The sequence below is a fragment of the Moschus berezovskii genome, chromosome 23 (assembly GCF_049115385.1).
Source record: "Moschus berezovskii isolate FMDL1 chromosome 23, NW_MosBer_1.0, whole genome shotgun sequence".
Taxonomy (NCBI): Eukaryota; Metazoa; Chordata; class Mammalia; order Artiodactyla; family Moschidae; genus Moschus; species Moschus berezovskii.
The window spans coordinates 28,213,343-28,221,640 of NC_142482.1; the positions used below are offsets into that span (position 1 = coordinate 28,213,343).

At 51.2% G+C, this 8,298-nt stretch overlaps 1 protein-coding gene across 13 annotated transcripts in view; it reads right to left on the reverse strand.

Moving 5' to 3' along the window:
* The window catches only part of TRERF1 (transcriptional regulating factor 1), a 213,584-nt gene extending 212,287 nt beyond the window's left edge, over window positions 1-1,297 (reverse strand). For 4 of the 13 annotated variants that reach the window (XM_055406357.2, XM_055406362.2, XM_055406352.2 and 1 more), the window contains exons 1-2: window positions 832-1,011; window positions 317-401 (exon numbers count right to left, since the gene is read on the reverse strand). The gene's annotated coding sequence lies outside the window, so the exon portion shown is untranslated. Of the gene's footprint in view, window positions 1-316; window positions 402-676; window positions 723-831; window positions 1,012-1,039; window positions 1,090-1,264 lie in introns of those variants that run through there. The other 9 variants (XM_055406363.2, XM_055406361.2, XM_055406365.2 and 6 more) reach the window with 7 other exon arrangements.
* Between the last annotated feature and the right edge of the window lie 7,001 nt (window positions 1,298-8,298).

The following is an 8,298-nucleotide window of genomic DNA, read 5'->3' on the forward strand; positions in this document are numbered from 1 at the left end:
TGGAAGAATGAAGGCCTTATAACAGCACAACCTTCAATTGCAAGCTTCACCACCACCATCACCCTTTAAGCTGGGGCTGCCAATTACAGCGCCCACCTCACCCCTCCCCCTTTGCCGGGATGCTGTGCATCGCAGAGAGGGGAGAGGGAAGAAGGGAAGCAGAGAGAAGGCCCTGCGAACATACTGAAAGTAAAAAAGTGGGGGGAGACGTCTCCTAATCCGTCCCCCCACTTTTTCCTCCCCTTCCCCTGTCCTCTCACGGAGCATCCCCCAACTAATTTTTTTTTTAATGTAACTTAATAAGCTTCTTGCCTACCTTGGCTGTTTCTGCAACAAGTGCATGGGCAATCCGACAAGAAGACCAGTCTTCGCTTGGGGGCTGAGATGAGGGGCGAGCAGAGCTGATGGAGTAATTTCAACATTAATTTATGTCAGAGCCGCCTTCTCGAAGCGCAACTCACTTACAGTACTGCCCGCAGCCTGTAAACAAATATCGCTCCGCCAGGAAACATACTCCCCAGATGCAAGCCCCTCTCCCCAGCAGGGAGCCTGGCCCTTCGCCCCCCCACCCCCCCACCCGCCACCCAACAGCGTGCTTCCCCACCCCGGGTAGGAAGCGCTGGGTTTCCAAAGCACCAGCCCAGCAGCTCCGCCACCACCCCAGCAAGAAACTTACTCGGTCCGTCTACGCCTCCACCCTCCCTTCAGGAAATCTACTCTCCATATGCATTCAGCCTCCCCGCAGGAAATCTGCTCCCCCCTCCCCCCTTCTGTATACATGCACCCCTCCCTCTCCTCCTCCCCACGCGCCCTCCCCGGCCAGAAACTTACTAGCGAGCAAGCGTGCAGGCTCTCCCGATCCTGGAAACTTACTCCCAGATATAGCGCCCGCCAGCCCCCTTTCCCGGCCCTGCTCCCCTTCCTGCCCTCCGCCGCAAGCAACTCCAAACTCTCCGCATCCAGCCACTCTCCCTCCCCGGTGGAAATTTGCAGCGCGGGGCCGCGCGCGTGCATCCACCCTCCCCTTCAGGAAACTTACTCCCCATCTGCATGCACCGCCTCTCAGCCATCGCTTAGAGGGAAGGGGGTGTGCTAGGGAGACAGAAATACATATGTATCTCTCGCCCCTCCCCCGGCCGCAGCCCACTCGGGGCCGAGCCGTGGTAACCTGGCCTTACCTTTTGCATTGCTTCCCACCCTCGCCCCCTCCCTTAACCCTCCTTATCCGCTCCCCGGCGCCCCCCTTTTTCCACCCATTACCCACCCCTAGCAACCGTTCCCAAGCTCCTCTCGGCCTTTTTTTTTTTTTTTTTTAATCCAGGATGCAAATTCCTCCCCTGTCAGCAAATCGACTGTCAAATTATTTTCTTGCAAAAGGAGAAAGGCGGGGTGGGGTGGTGGAGGGGGGGAAGCAGAAGCAAAAAGGAGGGTGGGCGGGGGAAGGGAGAGAGAGGGACAGAAGAGGGAGAGATATCCCTCCGCAGAGCTGGGTCTGGCCGCGGGCGGGGAAGCAGGAAGTAAGGTGTCCAGCGCCTCGGCCGGCGGGTCCTCCGCCGCGGCCCCCGCCCGCGCCCCCTGTCCCCCGGGGCGCCGCGCTCTGGCGGGCGCGGGCCGCCCGGCGCATTGTTCGCAGCCTCCCCGGCGGTGCGCTGTCGACCTTATTATGTGTGCTCTGCTTGTGCGTGAGGTTGCACCTTTTGTAGGCTGGCGAGACTCTGGACTAGGATGGGGCAGGGGGCGCGGACCAAGTTGCTGCCCCGCGCGGGACCTGTCAGCCCCGGGGTGTGGCAGGGTCTCCGACGAGGCCGGAAAATCGAGGCCCGGGAAAAGGCGGCGTGGCCGGGGAGCTGCAGCTCGAGACCCGGACCAGTGCAGGATTGTTTCCTGCGTAGCCGTCCCGGTTATTGTAACGCGCTTTGCAATCTAACGGCTGGGGTTTGGGTTTTCTGTTTATTTTTTAAGGCGTTGCAGAGATGCCAAGGTCTGGGTGGGCTGCGAGGAGACGGTCTGCGCCTACCCACCACTGCACCCGGCCTTGATGGGGCTGAGGCTCCCGGGAAGGGGCTGGAGGTTCGCGAAGCGCGCGGCTCCCATCCCTCCGCCCCTATGGGGGCGGGGAGGGGGTGCTGCAGTCGGCGCTGGAACGGCAGCCCTCTGGGGAGGGGTCTCCATCTCCGCGGCGCAGCAGGCCGGGGAGGGAGGTTGCCTAGGAGAGGGGCCGGAACCGGGCGGCGGAGGGGAGGGGAGGGGGCGCGGGTGCCGCCGCGGCGCGCGCTCGCCCCTCCTCGTGCGCCATGACTGTGGAACGTGGTGCCGGGGAGGAGGGCCGGCCGCCCGGGGCTGCTCGGCATTGGTGCGGAAACCCGAGCCGGGAGCCGCTCCTCGCTCAGTCTCCTCCTCCTCCTCTGCGGGGGAAACCGCTGCACCCGAGCCGAGAGCAGCTGCGAGCAGGGGGCAGGGCGCGGGCTGAAAGGCGAGCCAAGGGTTCAAACCTCGGCGGCGCCAGCGGGGCGAGGGCCGGACAGCCCCCTGGTCCCTCAAAGGCGCAGCCAGCCTTTCGGTCCATCCCGGGACGCCAGCCTTTCCAGGAGGCTTCACGGGTTCAAGGAAACGTAAACCAAAGATGGTTGGGTGGTACAGACCACCTCGAGCCGGGTAGGGGGCATCTCTCTCGTTGAGGTCCCACAAGACAGCGAGTGCTTTTTGCTCCGGAGAGAGATAAACCATGCGTTTTTCACTATGGGAAAATCGTTGCGCCCGTTCCCCCAAATCTTCGGGCAGCATAAATAAGGTGCTCCCGCTCCCCGGACCTTCGCCACTGTCCCCCACCCCCACCCCCACTCGGGCGCCGGGTGTGGACAGGGCGGGGGAAGGCTATATGGGAGCTTAAAGCATGAGGTCATGGGCAGAAAAGGCTGCTGCCAAAAGCGGCCGAGGTTTTTGTGTATTTTGAGGGGTAACGGTTCTCCATCTTCAGCAGTGTTGAGTTCTCCCGCATAACCCTATCAATTCTGGGGCACCTGGACCAGAGAGCCCCCGAAAGAAGAGGGGGCTCTGCGCTCTTTTAGCTCTATGAGCCTTTGGCCGGTGCCCTACCCTTTTAGGAAGCCCTTCCACAGAAGCAAAGAAAGTCGAGGGACAGCGCACAGTGTCGTGGGGTTTGAGAAAGATTCTGATTCCTCAGTCCGTAGGTCATCTTCCAACCCGATTGCTTTCTGCGACGGCCTCCTGCCCCCTCCGACCCATTCTTCCTAAGTGTCTAGCAGAGTCTTCCTGCAACTCCGGACTACACTCCTTCAAACCCCTCCCAGTTGCTCTTAGAATAAAGCTCCGAAGCCCCCGCGCGACCTCGCCCCTACAGACCTCCACTCTCACGGCTCCTCCTCCTCTACTGTAAGCCGGGTAGTGCTTCTTTGTTCTGTGGCTGGGGGCGGGGGTAACCCTTCCCCCTCCACCTCTTCTTACTAACTCCTGCGAGACCTTCAGACTCGACTCAATGTCACTACCTCCAAGAAGCCTTCCTAAGGATACAGTCTCAGCTCTAATTCCCTCAGAGAGAAAACACCCACCCTCGACCTCGCGGCAGCTGGGCTGTGGCCGAAGCTGGCCGCAGTGGCAGCCCTCTTCCAAATGGAGGAGGAATAGCCAAGTTTGAGCGCCATCACTGACTGAGGACCGGACCTCCTGGGTGGGAGTTGACGAGGACAAAACCTCAAAACACCGTTTCCTCAAGAGACCTAGGAAAGGCAGCGGCAGTACCGCCCAGAAACCTCAGCCCCACCACCTCCCACCCCCAGCACACACCCACACTTGTAATGCAGGGAGAGGTCTTTTAATCTAAAACTCCTCCCTGGGGCAGATAAGGAACCTGAGACTTGAAGGGAGTAAGTAACCTGCCTATGGTCAATGAGGAAATTGACACCCTGGTCTTTCTTGCTCCTAAGCTAAAAGGAAGGATTGGGGACCTAAAGTATTGCTGCTGCACAGCCTAGGATGCCTGTGTCGCCTTCCAAGGAACCCCTACATGCTTAGCCTACTGCCAACAGAGAGGTAGTAAGCCCAATGGTTAGCCAGGCAGGCTCTGACCTTATTAGGCAAGTTACTTAACGCCACTTGGTTCAGTTTTTTGCCTATAAAATCAGAATAATGGTACCCGCAGTGTAGTGTTTTGTGAAATTTTAATGAGTTCGTACATGTAAAGGCCTTAGAACAGAGTCTTGGCAAGTTCTTGGTTACTTGTGAGTGGGGTTTTTTACCCTCCCTTCCCAAGGACTCTAGAAAATGAGGGCCTAAGAGTCTTACCATCAAAAACTGCCTAGGGCCTAGTAAACTGACAGCACCCATAAATGCACAGACAATATACATTACAAAGGATTTAGTTAGCCAACAGATTCAGCCCTCAACAACCCCAAATCTGGGAGCACTGATTCTGGACTCTCAGAATGAGTGTCATAGGGAGGATTACTAAGGTTAAAATATTACCTTGGATCTTTGAAATCAGTGTCAGGCTGAAATAGTCCCTTCCTGGTGGGAAACCTGCCTGAGATGACAGAAGCCCTCCCGGGGCTGCAAAAAATGTAAGGGGACAGGAAGGGGGTGTAGCTCACTGGTAGAGCACATGCTTTGCATGTCTGAGGCCCCAGGTTTGATCCCTACCACCTCCAGGCATTGGTTCTGTTTGGGGGCTTCACTAGTGGCTCAAACGGTAAAGAATCCACCTGCCAATGCAGGAGACACAGGAGATGGTGGTTTGATCCCTTGGTTGGGAAGATCCCCTGGAGACGGAAATGGCAACCCACTCCAGTATTCTTGCCTGGAGAATCCCATGGACAGAAGAGCCTGGTGGGCCCCAGTTCATGGGGTTGCAAAGAGTTGGTCACCACTGAGCCAATAACACTTTCACTTTCATTATTATTATATTGTCATTAGATCTTAGTTTTCCCATTCTCAGCATTTACCCCATGATAAGAGATGGGTGGTTTTTTCAATGAAATTCATTTTCTTGGAATTTGTTTGATGCATTTATAATGGTTCCAAATTCAAATAAACATTGAGACATCTCCCTCCTTCCATCTCCTCTCCCCACCAGTTTTCCCTCTGTGGAAGGTCAGAAGATAATGTTCAACTGTTTTCCAGCTGAGGTCTCTGGAGAACACTTTGGATGCCTGTTTAAATTTTTATGTCCAGGGCTTTCTTCTCCAATTCAGGCAGAATCAACCCCCTACTCCCAACCTCTCTACCCCTTCAGACTCAATCCTAAACAGGCTGTAGTAACAGTGATGAACTACCACTCCTGGGCTACTGACAAAAGCAGAAAAATTTGTTTGTGATTCTTTCTCCTCCTCTACACTAGAAATAATAGCTAAGGTTTACTGAGTACTTCCTATGTGCCTGCTGCTGCTGCTGCTGCTAAGTCACTTCAGTCATGTCCAACTCTGTGTGACCCCATAGACGGCAGCCCACCAGGCTCCTCCGTCCCTGGGATTCTCCAGGCAAGAACACTGGAGTGGGTTGCCATTTCCTTCTCCAACGTGTGAAAGTGAAAAGTGAAAGTGAAGTCACTCAGTCGTGTCCGACCCTTAGCGACCCCACGGATTGCAGCCTACCAGGCTCCTCCATCCATGGGATTTTCTAGGCAAGAGTACTGGAGTGGGTTGTGCCTAGCACTATGCTAAATTCTATATGTGCTTTCTCCTATTTCATCAGCCCCAAACCATCATCATTAACCTTATTTTACAGATGCAGACAGAAGTGGAGGATCAGAGAGATTATGTAACTTGCTCTAGTTTGCATCCAGGCCAACTTGAGCCCAAACACTCCCTTAACCACTAGGCCTTTTGCCTCTCTGCAATGCAGGAAAAACCCTGGTAGCCTGAAGGGGAAGGAGTAAAAAGGAGTTTGGTGACTTAAATTGTGGTTAGTCGCTCAGTTGTGTCCGACTCTGAGACCCCATGGACTATACCCTACCAGGCTCCTCTGTCCATGGAATTCTCCAGGCAAGGATATTGGAGTGGGTTGCCGTTTCCTTCTCCAGGGGATCTTCCCCACCCAGAGACTGAACCCAGGTCTCCTGCATTGCAGGCGGATTCTTTACCACCTGAGCCACCAGGGAAGCCTTAGGCAGATCTTAATTTAAATTCTGGGTCATGCCCCAAGCAATGAAAAACTGGAAAGATTTCCCACATATGAACTGGGACCATACAATTCTTCCTTGGTCAAATGAAGTGGAAGTCAAATGCCTGGGAATAGTGACTATTAAAAGGCATAGTAAACCAAATGCAATGTTTAGATCTTGTGGCTCTGATTAAAAGACATTGTTTAAGACATTGTTGAGACAATCAGGGAAATAAAATGTCGACTTGATATAGATGTCAAGAAATTATTAATTTTGTTAGACTTGATGATTGTACTGTGGTTATGTTTTTTCTTGAGTTCTTATCTTTTCATGAATAATGAAGAATTTAGGATGAAAGTTGTTTTGGATTTATTTTCAAATACTCCAGTCCTCTCTCCCAAACCCAAAAGTTAAATACAATAAGATTAGCAAAGTTTGGATAATTGGTGGAACTGTCTATAATACTGTTTATCCTACTTCTGCTGAATGTTTCAAATAAGTCTGAAATAAATTTAAAAATAAAATAACTATTTTAAAGCACTGAAATATAAAATGATCAGGCTTATTTAATTATTATGAAAGGTTATCAGTAACTATGAACTTTTTTTAATTGTTGAAATAATATAGTACTGGCTTATAGGAGGTAGGTAAAGATGGCAGCTTTGTTACTATAAGACATTTGGAGCAACACCTGTGTCTTGCAGGTAAACCAGGGAAGGGGCAGAAATGAACATCACAGAGAGCAAAGTAGATAATTGTTAAGCACCCTCCCCCACTTAACCGCACAGAGAACAATGGACAGGAAAGAAAATGGCAGGACTGGGTGACGGAGGAGCAGGCACATTAAAATGGGGGGTCAATTTCCCCAAAACCGTGTGTCTCCATGTTAGTCGTTCAGTCGTGTCTGACTCTTTGCAACCCCATGGACAGTAGCCCACCAGACTCCTTTGTCCGTGGGATTCTCCAGGCATGGCTGCTGGAGTGGGTTGCCATTTCCTTCTCCAAAAAGGCTGATGAAAGTGTGTAAAATCAAGATGATAACTGTACTTAGCAGTACAGTCACAATAAAGCATCAATGAGATTTGAGGAAGTATTATCTTCTTAGGAGTTCCTGCTTTGGACTGAGTTAGCTTGAGTTAGTGAGTCTCCATAGAGCCACCTCAAAACTGCATGGATTAGGAATCTGATACCTTGGGCAAAATTCTCAACTCTGTGCATCAGTTCCGTCACCCAATCCAGAAATGTTGTTCTGAGTTTCCTCATTTGTAGTTTGGGTATAAGACCTCTCAGGTCCTTCCAGCCATCCAGACTCAAAGTCTAAGCAATTCTGTTGTTGGCTTTCACAAGAGAAGGCTCATTTCTGTGGCCACACTGGTTATTTGCCTAACTCAAGAACAGACCCCAAATGAATGGAAGTGTAGCTGATTTACAAACACATGAAATGTTTTAGCCCAATGAACATTCTGTGTCTTGTTCTACGAGTAATTTTTCTGTGCTCTGGATTTGAACAGTTAGATTTTTTTTTTCATATGACCCCCTTTTGAAATGAAAGTTTGTTCTTGAGAGAAAATTTGCATTTCAGAGAAAAGAGACAATATATTTGATAAATCTTCAAAGAAGTGAACTTTTCTGTATAATACTTTATATTAAAGGTGACTGTTCAGGAGAGTTTCTTAAAAACTGAGACTTCCCTGGCGGTTCAGTGGTTAGAGCTCTATGCTTCCAAGGCATGAGGCTTGTATTTGATCCCTTATTGGGAGCTAAGATCCCACATACGGAGTGCACAGCCAAAATTTTTTAAAAAAGAATAAAAACTGGGAAAACTGGAGGCGTGGAGAAATGGGGAGAAAAACATGGAAATCCCACTTCTGCTTCCTGCTGTATTCAAGGCTCTGAGATGCAACATGACCAAATCAACGGACTTTGTGTGTAGAACTCATCAGTGTGTGCTTTAGAAATGAGTGATGCTGCTATATTTAAAATGGATAACTAACAAAGACCTACTGTATAGCACAGGGAACTCTGCTCAGTGTTACCTGGCAGCCTGGATAGGAGGGAGTTTGCAGGAAAATGGATACATGTGTATGTATGGCTGAGTCCCTTCACTCTTCATCTGAAACTATCACAACGTTCTTAATCGGCTATACCCCAATACAAAATAAAAAGCTAAAAAAAAAAGAAAG